Source organism: Vicugna pacos, chromosome 8 (genome assembly GCF_048564905.1).
Source record: "Vicugna pacos chromosome 8, VicPac4, whole genome shotgun sequence".
NCBI lineage: Eukaryota > Metazoa > Chordata > Mammalia > Artiodactyla > Camelidae > Vicugna > Vicugna pacos.
The window spans coordinates 49,292,191-49,307,310 of record NC_132994.1 but is presented as its reverse complement, the minus strand read 5'-3'; the positions used below and the strand labels follow the sequence as shown (position 1 = coordinate 49,307,310).

Here is a 15,120-nt window from a genome sequence, read left to right as displayed (position 1 = left end):
TAATGAATAGATTTTACTTATTCCTAATAAATTTAGCAATATATTTTTCAAATATATCTATGCACTGAGAAACTAGTTTACATATAAATGTAAGTTAGAATTTTAAAAAATTAAGTTATAGCAGTGATAGGTTTTTAACTCCTTTAAAAATTTATTGCATGCCAAAAATCATAGCAATTTATCATCAAAATTATTTGTAATGATCTACCAGCTAATAGGTCTCTCTATATATTTATTGAAAACAAAGAATTTGAAATAATCTGACTTACCTATGGATTTGTTACCCTGCTGCCATGGTAATTCATTTGGTCAATTGCTGAGAAGTAGCCAAAAAATTATTACTGACTCAGAGTATAAGGATGTTTAAAGCTCTTGTTGCATATGTTGTTAAAGTGAGGGTAAAGAGGCATGTGGGTAGAGGTAAACTTGTATATGTATTTGAGATGTAAAAGTGGTTTCTCAAAGTTTGACACCAAAATGTATGTAAGTACAATTTTTATGGAACTGTCAGTCATTTGGCTAGGGAACTATATATGAAGACAATAACGAAGAATAAGAAAAATTAACTTACCTAGGTAGAGAAATGCAATGACCAAGATTCCAGAGATATATGGTCAGTGCATAAAGATTAGTAGTAAAAAAAAAAAACCAAGAAACAAAAAAACCTTTCTGTCCCAAGACAACCTAGAAGGCTCTTTTGCCATCTGACCTCAGATGGTAAGAAAAACTTGCAAATCTCTGAAAAGGTGCAGAGGTAGCAGGTGACCTTTAAGGATGTTGAGTACTACAAAGCCATGGATTTGGGAGAAACATTCAGGTCAAATTTAAAACATAACATGTATTACTAAAATGCATCACTTTAGGTCTGAACCTATAGTAGAAGCTTGGTGGACACTATGAAAGTTGTTCTGTGAAGTCAAAGACCCGGTGACCTGTTGTGACCAAAAAGCATACTGAGCCTCTGGGTTTATCAAGAGATGTACTAGAAAACAGAGACTCCACCCTCATGGAGCTTTGGTAAATTAACCCAGATGAGAAGTCTGGATACATAAACAAGACAAGTTATATGAACACACTCTTTAAAGTGTAGCCATCATTTTGTGAATATTAGCTATGATGATGGCAGTGGTGATGATGCTGTTTTACTGGAAAAAGAGCAAGTCCAGAGTAGATGCACGGTGATGGCCTGTGGGATGCTGTCCATTGGAGAAGATTATGATTCTCCAATTTGAGTGTCGGGGCTGAGAGGTGAAATCATTTAAGTCAAAAAGTTGTATAAATTGTGAATTTGTGAGCATTATGTGAGCACCAAAGTGTCAAAGTAGATACTGCCCCAGGAAGAGATTTCCTGCACATTGGGAACAGAAACCTTTTCTCATCTAGTATCTCCAGTGTTTAGTAATTCGCCCATGGTAGGTGCCTGGTGAATGTTTATGATCGTTGATCTAAAACCGATAGACTGCCAGTTATTTCTCCAGCAAAAACGGGTTTATTTTGGGTCTACAAAGAATTGCAATTCAGAGTTTGCAAGCCTGGTGAGCCATGTGCAGGTCCCCAGTGAAAGTGGAGAGGCGAACTCTTTAAGAGGAGGAAAGGAAGCTGGGAGGGCTAGAGTCCATTGGAGGAACTGAGAGCGGCTCTCCATTGGCTGAGCTGTGGCAGTTTCTTGTTGACTAAGCTCTTGCCAGCAAGAAGGGGAAGTCTGTCTTCTTCCTTTTGGGCTCTACTATTGCCCTAGGGTGTGAGGGGCTCCTTTCGGCCTCCTTAATTTGTTTAACATTTATGAGTCTGAGTGTAATTCTGAAAAGTTCCTGAGCCTAGTCCTTGAAGGCTGTGTCTAATTTCTTTTTCCAACAGGCATTCTACCCTGAGGAAAATCATAAGAAAACCCAGAGGAAGGATGTGGAGGAAATGGCAAACTGTCTAACGTGGCTGAGTCTAGGGAATAGAAGATAAAGAGACGGGGAAAGGCAGGCTGGACACACTTCAGGCTAGTTTGTGGTGTCTGCCACGTCTAACTGGACCAAGGGTGAACACTTGAGATGGGAAGTCAGTTTTCCTGAGAATTTAGTATTTAGATGAGCGTCCTCTTACTGCTCTCCACACCCAGTTGCGATTGTACTTGGGACCCTCAGAGTTTCCTTATCCCATCATGCGGACTGAGCAGAGAAAAGGATGGTTTTCCAAAATCAGGGTGAGGAATATGTAATTGGTAGGCAATGGGGAGCCACTGAAATCTTTTTGATTTGAGAGTGAAACGTAATCAATCATCCAGTCTTCCAAAGACATCTAATAATTCTTAGTTCTGAAAATTGCTACATTCACTGTCTGAAAGCCATTCCAAGGGCCTGCTCTAATACACTTTGCTGAGCTGAAACTAAAGTGCTTCTCTTCCATAGGAACTCAGCCTGAGTTCTTGGGGCATCCAAAGGGAAGAATGACAGCCAGGTAACTCTCCTATGTCCCTCCCTTCTGAATAGGCTCAGTCATTTAGACACCTCTTCATTTTCTTATCCTGACTTAGATTTACCCCTTGGCTTTTAGAAAATTACATTATCTCTTTATTTTTTTCCCTGACCATATGCAGCTTATAAACTCTGGCAGTCTGAATCCACTGGAAAACCCAGCAACTGGACTCTCTTAGTCTTGATAATATCTGAGATTGTCTTCAGAGGTTTATTTGTTGACAACAGCCGTCTTGTTACTTTTAAGTGGTTCTCTTTCATAACCTGACAGTGCCCTCTGGAGAAGGCTGCAAACAGTTTCATGAAAGGAGGGTTAACGTGCCTGTGTTTCCGCAGAGAGAGCAGCTGCAGCCCCGAGAGCACGGCCAGCGTTCTTGTGTGCTATGCGAGTCCTGAGCGGAGAGAGCCTGGCACTCCAGAGATGAGCTGCTTCTGGCGCTTGGATGCTGTCGTTCTCTCCCCCTGGCTCCTGCCTGCGTCTTCCCTCGCCTGCTTGTAGCCTGCTCGTTGCTCATACTCTTCAACCCTTGCTTGAGTCACATGTGAGTATGTCTGAGAAAGACGACTTGGCATTGACCCTAACACTCACTGTGCTGTTTCCTTGCTGGCCTCTTTCCTGCTTCCCTCACCTTTTGGGATGCTATTTGCAATTCCTTGAAAGGTATCAGCCTGACATATAAGAAAAAAGCCTACAACAGTTAATAACATTAATACCAACAATAGCCACCATTTGGGCACTTAATCTGGGCCGTGCACTGTGTTAGCACTTTGTGAATGTTTTCTCAGTACATTCTCCATAAGCTGAGTTTACAGGGCTTTCCCAGTGGTAAACCTAGTGACAGGCCCAGGACTTGAACCCCCTTGTCACGTCCAGGTCTGTGCTTCTGTACACAATACTGTTGTAACTCACTGCTTAATGACATGAAGAAACGCGCTTCTGAAAACCCTCAACGTTGTTCATTTTCATAATATTTAGCCTCTGGCAGCCCAAATTCCCAGCAGTGATTTTGTTTCTCCTTGTTTCACTGTTACTGAAATCTGGGATCCACGTTCTCTCTGAGCTCATGCTCATCTCTCACCTCCTTTACCAGGACGTATTTCTTGACCTAATCAGATGGTGCAGAGGCCAGCTTCTTATCCTGCTGTGATTATGTCAGTGTTTGATTAGCTTTTAAATACCGTATGCTAGATGCAATTGAAACCTTATTTCCTTTTAAGCAGCTTCCCTGTAATTTTATGTTAGGACTGGGTAGCTAAGATCTGATTCAGTTACACTACCAGTAGCCAGCACAGTTGATGTGCGCAACACCATTGTGTGTGTGTGTGTTCCCACTGCATCATCGTAATAGTCAGGTGAAGGTGGTAACAACACGATCTTCATTTTACAGAGAAGAAACCAAGACTCAATATAGCAGCAAGCCGCTGTCACCTAGATGACTGCATCATTTTCCCAGCTCGTCTTTCATCCTTCCTCCTGCTCTCCCATTTTCCCCCCCACATTGCAAGAGTGATGTTTTAAAATTGTAAATCTGATCAGGCCACTTCCATATGTAAATCTTCTCAGTGGTTTCCAATTTCTCTTAGAACCAAGTCCAAAATCCTTAATGTGGCTTAGGAGAATTTCCATGTCTCACCCCTGAACAGGTTCTCAGCCTCATACCTTTTTTTTTTTTAATGGAGGCCCTGGGGATTGAAACTAGGACCTCATGCACGCTAAGTACACACTCTACCACTAAACTGTACCCTCCCCCTGCAGCCTCGTACCTTACCTCTATGCTCAAAACTTCTCTGACCCAATTCTACTGGTTTTTATTCCATCTCCAGTATGTGCCTATTTAAATAGAAGTCATATGCCTGTCTCCCAAGCTATCTGAATAAAGCATCATCTCCTGTTGTCTCTGCTTTATTGTGCCTGGCACACGGGCAGATATCATAGACTCAGTCACATCCCTTCAGCTGTTGCCTAGTTATGTGATGCTCATATATTCAACCCCCAAAACTGTCCACGTCCTAATCCCCAGGACCTATGAATGTGAGTTTATATAGCAAAAGGGACTTTGCAGATGTGGTTAAGTTAAAGATCTTGAGAGGGGAAGATTATCCTGGTTTATCTAGGTTGGCCTGATATAATCACAAGGGCCTTTATAGGAGGAGGCAGGAGATGGAAGCAAGCAGTAGAAGATGTGACTACAGAAGCAAGAGGTGGGGTAATGAGAGCAAGGGGTTGTGAGCCTAGAAAAGCAGGCAACTTCTGAAAGCTAAAAAATTAAGGGAAGAGAACAGATTCTCCCTGCAGCCTTCAGAAAGAACACACCCCTGCTGACACCTTGAATTTTGGCTTCTGACCTCCAGAACTATAGACAATAGGACCTCGAGAAGATGGCGGAGTAGAAGGGCGTTCGCAGCTCACCCTCTCCCACAAATACACCAAGACCCACATCCACAGACCCACTCAGCCAACCAGAGCACCTGCGGAACTCTGACAGAACATGGCCCTCTTCAAAAGATAAAGACGCCAAAAATCTGGTAGGAGAAAAGGAAAAAAGAAAGAACAAAAGGCAAAGCAGCGCGGGACGGGTCCCGCGGGGAGGGAGCGGCAAAGGAGGACTGGCGCTCGCTCGCTGGGTCTCCCCTCTCCAACTGAGAGGCCAGCGGGACGGAGGGGGAGCCTCCGAGGCTCGGATCTGTACAGAGCAGCCCTTGACTGACAGAACTAAGTGAAACGGGCACAGGGGGTCCCCCCGACACCCAGCCTGAGATGCGGGCAGGCAGCGGCGGGCAGGGCCAGGCTGCACAAGCCGGGCAGAGGGCAGGGGTGGCTGCACAGAGGCAGCCCCGAGGGAACGCAAGGGGCTGTGCGCTGGGGCTGTGGGTGCACAGGGCAGAACAACCTGGGCCCTCCATAAAACAGCAAGGTTGATGTGCTCTCGGGGGAGGGGTGCATACCCCCATCTCTGAAAACCCACGGAAACTTTTCGGGGAAAGAGGCGGGGCCCAGGCACAGCCGCCATATTCTCCGGCGCTGAGCACCCGGGCGGGGGCGGGGCAGGACCTGCATCCGCACCGAAGAGCTTAGCAGCCTAAAGGGCCAGACTCAGAAGGGCCTACAGCCTGGGGCAGATAGGATCCTCCCACCCTGGTCCCTCAGAGAACTTGCTCCACAAAGACAAACAAGGAGCTGAGCTTTGGCCCGGAGCAGGGACGAGGCTGTCCCGCGGTCTTCCCTGAGCCCGCCTGCGGAGCGCCGACCAGGGCGGAGCGCGACCAGGGCGGAGCTCGCAGCCGCACAGAGCAGCGGAGCTACCGGCGGCGCAGGCAGAGGGAGAGCGGCCCCCCGCCTGTCGGGCGGGAACACAGCCCCTAACGGAGGTGCTGGGAGGGGGCACGATCCGCCCTCCTGCCTGGCCAGTCTGCAACATCTGACTGCGGCACCCGGAGGGGCAGTGACCCGTCCGCACGCAGCAGAGGAGAGCTGCATCTGACCCCGTGTTAGGAGGAGGCGAGATCTGCTTGCCGACAGGTGCTGGGAGCAGCACAGAAGAGGGCGCCAACGGAGGGCCTCTGAAAACAGCAAGCTGAGCTTCCAAAACAGGACTAAGACAGAAAGACTTCACATTAAAAGCACACAGACTCCAGGAGAACACCGACACCCCCCCCCTTTTTTTAAATCTGTTTTTACCTGTTCTATTTTCTATTACTCTCTTAATTTTTACTTCTTAATTCATTTCTATTTCTCTTGGGTTTTGATGTCCTGTTATTGATTAGACACAGGTTTCAAATACATCTATTCATCTCTCCCCCTCTTTTTTAAAAGGTTTTAAAAGGACGTCTCAACCCGATTGATACTCTGCTTCAACTCACTCTTCTATTATTCATTATACACTGTTTTCAAACCCTCTTTCTCCCTTCTTTTAAAATTCTTTCTCTCTCTCTTATTTTTTTTCCTAAGTTCTATTCCTAAATAGGCATTAGGTAGATAAACTCCTTAATGACCAAACAGATAACTGATACTCCATAAACCACAGTGCCAGAGAGGTATGAGCAAGATGAAGAAGCAGAGAAACCTTTCCCAATTAAAAGAACAAGAGAAATCCCCTGAAAGAAAGATCAATGAAATAGACATCAATAGCCTACTAGATCAAGATTTCAAAAAAGGAGTGATCAAATTGCTGAAGGAATTAAAAGAGATAGTGTTTAGAGATATAAAATATGTCAAAAATGAAATTGAAGCTATAAAGAAGAGCCAAGTAGAATGGGTAAACTCATTGACAAGAGATGAGGAATGATCTAATAGCTGTGCAAAGCCGACTAGATAATGCAGAGGAACGAATTAGTGATCTAGAAGACAGGACAATAGAAAGCACCCATTCAGAAGAACTACAAGATAAGCAAATAAAAAATAATGAAAATAGCATAAGGGACCTATGGGACAATATAAAGCGTCCCAATCTTCGCATAATAGGGGTCCCAGAAGGGGAAGAAAGATCAAAGGGGATTGAAAAGGTTTTTGAAGAAATCATGACTGAAAACTTCCCAAACTTAAAGAAGGAATCAGATATCCAAGTACAGGAAGCTCAGAGGGTCTCAAACAGGAAGAATCCAAATAGACCCACACCAAGACATATCATAATCAATCATGGCCAGAGTCAAGGATAAAGAAATGATTCTAAAGGCAGCAAGAGAAAAGCAAAGAGTAAGTTACAAGGGAACCCCCATAAGGCTCTCAGCTGATTTCTCTACACAAACACTACAGGCCAGAAGGGAGTGGCAAGATATATTCAAAGCCCTGAATGAAAAAAAGATGCAGTCTAGGATACTTTATCCAGCAAGGCTATCCTTTAGGATAGAAGGAGAAATAAAGAGTTTCACAGACAAAAAAAAGCTGCAGGAGTTTAGCAACACTAAACCCATGCTAAAAGAAATATTGAAAGGGCTATTCTAAATAGAAAAGCAGCAGGATGCTACAGGAATGAGAAACTCACAACTGGAAAGGTGATAACTCATGAATTACATATAAAGTAAACACGAAATTATAAAAGAAGACATACAAATCACTGAGAGTGGGAGAGGGAGGCTGGGAAATATAGAATATATTTTTTTCTTTCTTTTTTAAAATTTTTTTAACAGTAGGATGGGTTTGAGATCATGTTACTATCAGTTTAATAAAAACAGTTATAGTAATGGGCTAATAGATTTACAAAAAAGGGTAACCACAAGTCAAAAATTTACAAGGGAGTCACAAAAATTAAATAAAATCCATGATAATACAAAGGAAAATTACCAAACCACAAAAGGAAGAAGAAAGGAACAAAGAGGATATACCAATTCAACTGCAAAGATAAGTTCAAAATGGCAATAAACACACATCTATCATTAATTACTGTAAATGTTAATGGACTAAATGCTCCAGTCAAAAGACATAGAGTGGCAGACTGGATAATAAAGCAAGAACCTTCAATATGCTGCATACAAGAGACCCACTTTAGGGAGAAGGACACATATAGATTGAGTCAAAGGATGGAAAAGGATATTCCATGCAAATGGAAAAGCCAAAAAAGCAGGTGTTGCAATACTGGTTTCAGACAAAATAGACTTTAAAACAAAGGCCATAAAGAAAGATGAAGAAGGACATTTTATAATGATTAAAGGAGTGATACAAAATGAGGATATTACACTCGTTAATATATATGCACCCAATATAGGAGCACCTAAGTACATACAAGAATTACTAACAGAGATAAAGGGGGATATTGATGGGAATACAATCATAGTTGGAGATTTTAACACTGCATTAACATCACTAGACAGATCTTCCAGACAGAAAATAAACAAGGCAACAGAGAAATTAAATACTACAATAGAAAAACTAGATTTGGTGGATATTTTCAGAGCATTACACCCCCCAAAAATAGGATATACATTCTTTTCAAGTGCACATGGAACATTTTCCAGGATGGATCATGTACTTGGGCACAAAAGAAACCTCAACAATTTTAAGAAGATAGAAATTATCTCAAGCATCTTTACTGACCACAATGCCATGAAACTGGAAATCAACAACAGAGAAACAAAGGAGAAAAAAAGAAAAGCATGGAGATTAAACAATATGTTATTGAAAAAACAATGGATCAATGAGGAAATCAAAGCTGAAATTAAAAAATACCTTGAGACAAATGATAATGAAAGCACAACCACTCAAAACCTATGGGACACAGCAAAGGCAGTGCTAAGAGGGAAGTTGATAGCGATACAGGCCTTCCTCAAAAAAGAAGAACAATCTCAAACAAGTTAACCCACCACCTGAATGAATTAGAAAAAGAAGAACAAAAAGCCCCAAAAAGCAGCAGAAGGAAGGAAATAATAAAGATCAGAGAGGAATTAAATACAATAGAGATTAACAAGACCATAGAAAAAATCAACCAAACCAAAAGCTGGTTCTTTGAAAAAGTAAATAAAATCGACAAACCTCTGGCCAAACTCACAAAGAAGAAAAAAGAGAGAGCACAAATTAGCAAAATAAGAAAGGAAAATGGAGAAATTACAACAAACAAAATAGAAATACAGAATATCATACGAGAATATTATGAAAAACTATATGGAACCAAACTGGATAACCTAGAGGAGATGGACAAGTTTCTGGAAACATACTGTCCACCAAAACTGAATCAAGAAGAAACTGAACACTTGAACAATCCGATCACTAGAAAGGAAATAGAAATAGCAATTAAAAACCTCCCTACAAATAAAAGTCCAGGACCGGATGGCTTCACCGGGGAATTCTACCAAACATACAAAGAAGAACTCATACCAGTCCTTCTCAAACTCTTCCAGATGATTGAAAAGGAGGGAATACTCCCAAACTCATTCTATGAAGCCACCATCACCTGATACCAAAACCAGGCAAAGACACTACAAAAAAAGAGAATTATAGGCCAATATCACTGATGAACATAGACGCCAAAATCCTCACCAAAACTTTAGCAAATAGAATCCAACAACACATAAAAAAGATTATACATCATGACCAAGTGGGGTTCATCCCAGGACACAAGGCTGGTTCAACATACGCAAATCAATCAATGTAATACATCACATCAACAAGAGAAAGGACAAAAACCACATGATCATCTCAATCGATGCAGAAAAAGCATTTGATAAAATTCAACACCGATTTATGATAAAAACTCTCACCAAAGTGGGTATAGAGGGAACTTATCTCAACATAATAAAAGCTATATATGACAAACCTACAGCCAGCATAGTTCTCAACGGTGAAAAACTCAAAAGCTTCCCACTAAAATCTGGGACAAGACAAGGATGCCCACTATCACCACTCCTATTCAACATAGTCCTGGAAGTCCTAGCCACAGCAATCAGGCAAGAGAAAGAAATAAAAGGGATCCAAATTGGAAAAGAAGAGGTAAAAGTGCCATTATATGCTGATGACATGTTACTATATATAGAAAACCCTAAAAGGTCCACACAAAAGCTACTAGAGCTGATTGAAGAATTCAGCAAGGTAGCAGGTTATAAAATTAATGTTCAAAAATCAGTTACATTTCTTTACACTAATGATAAATCAACAGAAAAAGAAAGTAAAGAAACAATCCCCTTTAAAATAGCACCCAAAGTAATAAAATATCTGGGAATAAATCTAACCAAGGAGGTGAAAGAATTATACACAGAAAACTATAAACCATTGATGAAGGAAATTAAAGAAGACTTTAAAAAATGGAAAGATATTCCATGCTCTTGGATTGGAAGAATCAATATTGTTAAAATGGTCACACTGACCAAGGCAATCTACAGATTTAATGCAACCCCTATCCAATTACCCAGGACATATTTCACAGAACTAGAACAAATCATAATAAAATTTATATGGAACCATCAAAGACCTAGAATTGCCAAACCATTACTGAAGAGAAAGAAAGAGGCTGGAGGAATAACTCTCCCAGACTTCAGACAATACTATAGAGCTACAGTCATCAAGACAGCATGGTATTGGTACCAAAACAGACATATAGAACAATGGAACAGAATAGAGAGCCCAGAAATGAACCCACACACTTTTGGTCAACTAATCTTCGACAAAGGAGGCAAGAATATACAATGGAATAAAGACAGTCTCTTCAGCAAATGGTGTTGGGAAAACTGGACAGCAGCATGTGAAACAGTGAAGCTAGAACACTCCCTTACACCATATACAAAAATCAACTCAAAATGGATTAAAGACTTAAACATAAGACAAGATACAATAAACCTCCTAGAGGAAAACATAGGCAAAACATTATCTGACATACATTTCAAAAATTTTCTCCTAGAAGAAATAAAAGCAAGAATAAACAAATGGGACCTAATAAAACTTACAAGCTTCTGCAGAGCAAAGGAAACCAGAAATAAAACAAGAAGAAAACCTACGGAATGGGAGAAAATTTTTGCAAGTGAAACCGACAAAGGCTTGATCTCCAGAATATATAAGCAGCTCATACGACTCAATAAGAAAAAAATAAACAACCCAATCCAAAAATGGGCAGAAGACCTAAACAAGCAATTCTTCAAGAAAGACATACAAATGATCAAAAAGCACATGAAAAAATGCTCAGGATCACTAATTATCAGAGAAATGCAAATCAAAACTACAATGAGGTATCACCTCACACCAGTCAGAATGGCCGTCATTCAAAAATCCACAAATGACAAATGCTGGAGAGGCTGTGGAGAAAGGGGAACCCTCCTACACTGCTGGTGGGAATGCAGTTTGGTGCAGCCACTATGGAAAACAGTGAGATTCCTCAAAAGACTAGGAATAGACTTACCATATGACCCAGGAATCCCACTCCTGGGCTTGTATGCAGAAGGAAATCTACTTCAGGATGACACCTGCACCCCAGTGTTCATAGCAACACTATTTACAGTATTTCCAAGACATGGAAACAGCCTAAATGTCCATCAACAGGTGACTGGATAAAGAAGAGGTGGTATATTTATACAATGGAATACTACTCAGCCATAAAAACCGACAACATAATGCCATTTGCAGCAACATGGATGCTCCTGGATAATGTCATTCTAAGTGAAGTAAGCCAGAAAGAGAAAGAAAAATACCATATGAGATCACTCATATGTGGAATCTAAAAAACAAAAACAAAAACAAACAAACAAACAAACACAAAGCATAAATACAGGACAGAAATAGACTCACAGATAGAGAATACAGACTTGTGGTTACCAGGGGGGTGGAGGGTGGGAAGGGATAGACTGGGATTTCAAAATTGTAGAATAGATAAACAAGATTACACTGTATAGCACAGGGAAATATACACAAAATGTTATGATAACTCACAGAGAAAAAAATGTGACAATGAGTGTGTATATGTCCATGAATGACTGAAAAATTGTGTTGAACACTGGAATTTGACACAACATTGTAAAATGATTATAAATCAACAAAAAGTATTAAAAAAAAGAACTATAGACAATAAAGTTGTGTTGTCTTGTGCCACTAAGTCTGTGGTAATTTGTTAAAGCAGCAATAGAAAACAAATACGCCACACACCTCAACTTTCAAGATTCTGCATAACTGAGAGGCTGAAATTATTCACTCAAGAAACATCTACTCAGTGCCAGGCACTCTGCCTAGGTTAGGGCCCTCGTGGTCTTTATATTCTAATGAAAGTCAGAAAATAAACAATAAACAATAAATATTATGTAGAAGTGATAAATAGTATGTATTTAGAGGGGAAAAAAAAAACAGGAGGAGAGTTAAATAAGATGGTCAGTGAGGTTCTCACTGAGAAAATAAGTAACGTGAAGGAGAGCGAAGGGAATGCGCCTAGCGTGTTCACTGACAAGTAAAAAGGCCAGTGTGGCTGAGGCAGGGTGAGCCAGAGTGGAGGAGGAAGAGGAGGTCACCATCTTTGAATACTATGGGTTTTGAACAGAGCAGTAAAACGCACTGATGTAGGTTTTAAAAGAATCACTCTTGTTGCTACTTTTGAAAATAAATCCAGAGTTGGGGATAACAAGAATGAAAACAGAGAGCCCTGTGAGAAGGGTGTTGGCAAAACCCAGACAAGAGATATTTTTGGCTCAGACCAAAAGGGTAGCTGTGGGATTGGTAAGAAGTAGTCAGATTCTAGACATTGCTGAAAGGTAGGGCCAGTGAGACTTCCTGACAGAATGGATGTGGAAATGCAACTACGAAATTTTTGGCCTAATCGAAGGGAGAGTGGAATAGTCACTAACAAACTGAAACTAGGTGTACAGCAACACTGAAGACAAAGATCGGGAATTCAGTTTGGGACATGGTAATTTTGAGTCCTGTTAGACATCTAAGTAGAGGAGATGAGTGGCAGTTGGATATTAAAATCTGTCCATCCAGAGGTCTGGGCTAGAGATACTTGTTTAGGAGCTGACATTTTAAATGATGAAACAAAAGAAGCATAGGAGATGGAGGTTGGATGAGGGATATGCAGAGACTTCCCCATGGGGATTAGAGGACGAGAAATGAGGGGTGATTGAGAGCTGTGAATTAGAAATGATTGCAACATGTGTAGGAAAAAAAATATGTATATATAACCTTAGAAAATGTTTTCTAGTTGTTGTTTTTTACATAGAGGGGGCTATTAATTCTCTACAAGAAAAAAAAACATTTTTACATCAAATCTTTTGGGTTTTTTCTAGTTAACTCTAACAAAATGCAATATAATGAGTCCACTTAAGTATCAGTATTTGCATTTCTTTTCTTATGCTTACAGCAGGAATACCATTTTCCAGAGCCCCATAAATCTCCACACATTGTAATTGAACATACCTATTTCTTAAGAAGTGAAAAATCCGTATGGTGACTTGAAACACGGGTAATTTTGTGGTTTGGGGAATGGAATTCCTAAGTGCATATATTGTAGTCTCTCCTCATCTGACAGGTTGTTCTAACTCTGCTCTTTTGCTGGAACTGGATGATAAGCACTTACTGTTTGACACTTTATGAAAATTTTCATATATATTCTCATTTATTCCTCATATCAGCCTTAGGAAGAAGATAATATTATTCTCATTTATAGATGAGAAAACTTAGGCTCAAAGAGGCAAAGCAGTTTACTCAAGATCATTGGACTGGACTCAAACTTAGAACCACCAGTTTTTTCCCTACTTCATTAAGGTACATGAGAATCTTTAAATTTATTCATTAAAAAAATGTCAATTCAAGGTAAGAAAAGGCAAAGCACATTTTCTAGGCTTGTTAGAAATGGATTCTACTAGCCATTAAAAAGCTATATACGATCCTATAAAATGAACTAAAGATAGTTATGCTATTATAAATTTATTCTACAGAAATTACTCTTTCTTAGTTCTTGTGTGCTTCTCTTTTGCACAAATTAGCTAACATATAGGACATAATTGTTCCTTGATTGTTCCAGAGCCGCCTTGAGATTGGTTGAAGTTGGAAAGCATCATGAAGGAAGAAGGAAGCCAATGAAGACAAGTTGTTGTGTGCCCAGCTCACTAGAACGGGGCTTGCTAACAGTATCCATTTCGTCCAAAAGCTCCTCTCTCTCTTACCTCTTATGTTTTCTAAAGTCTATACCATGTGAATTCCCCAAAGACAAATTAAATAGCAATATCTTAAGAAATTGATTGGATACATTTTTCTGAGTATTGCTGAGAAGGAGCAAGACTACTACTGGAATTGAGTGGTACCACTATTGTTAAAATAAGCTGGCATGGGGGTGGGTTTCCAACTTGATTATTTGCTGCCATGGATGAGAAGTTTGACTTTATGAGGAAGAAGTGTGGGACTACCTAAGAGTACTGGAAAAAAAAAAAAGGGAGGGAGGCTTTGAGGAGCAAAAGGGACAGGACACAGAAAGCTAGTCCTGATAGTTGGGAAACCAATAGGTGGAAAGCATCAAAGGATGACTCCAGAAGGAGGTGGAGACATGGAAATGATGTTATCAACAGGTACACATGTAAGTGAAGATGAAACAATATATCCAAAATGACAGCATCTGAGTATATTTAGTTACATGCTACCATGTGAAAGACAGGAGATGTTAGAGTTTGGTGATGGTGTGACTCGGGAATAACCATTAAAGAGAACAACTTGATCAAAATGGTCTGGTAGAGGGGGAGCATTTAGAAACTTGGAGAGTTAGATTGAGTGTTGTCTGCTTCCTATCCTAACCCCTACCCTCCAAATGTGTAGGGTTACAACCATTCATGCAAAGATAGGGCCTGGGGGGAACAGAATATTCTATCAGAGAGAATAGCAAATCCCAAAGCAGAAACAAGCTTGGCCTTTGAAGACTGGCAAAAAACAAAACAAAACAAAAAAAACTACTTCTCTGTACCTGGGAATATAATGAGCAAAGGAATAAATTATAGGAGATAATGGCCAAAAAATAGAAAAAGACGATTGTAGGAGGGACGTCAAAGGATGTGAGTGCAAACTCTAGCCACTGCGTAGGTGGTGGTGGTAGGAATGCAGGAAGTTCTTTTCAGAATGCTTCCATCTTCTCAGTGAAGTAGGGATCAAGGTCGTCAACTGAGAATGAATATGGGGGGGATGTGTCAGAGTTTAGAAGTGAGCAAGTGTGAAAAAGTCATTCAGGAGAATAGGAGAGTGAATGGACTAGGGAAATACAGTATGATA

General features: G+C 40.5%; 1 long non-coding RNA gene across 2 annotated transcripts; it reads left to right on the top strand.

Annotated features, from left to right (window-relative positions):
* Positions 1-252: 252 nt before the first annotated feature.
* Positions 253-14,076, top strand: LOC116281500 (uncharacterized). 2 transcript variants are annotated; one of them, XR_012074992.1, is made up of 3 exons: positions 253-3,007; positions 4,818-13,629; positions 13,889-14,076. It is a non-coding gene; the product is annotated as an uncharacterized lncRNA (long non-coding RNA). The 2 variants fall into 2 exon arrangements; XR_012074993.1 differs by having other exon boundaries at positions 257-2,448; positions 2,802-3,007; positions 4,818-14,076.
* Positions 14,077-15,120: the final 1,044 nt, after the last annotated feature.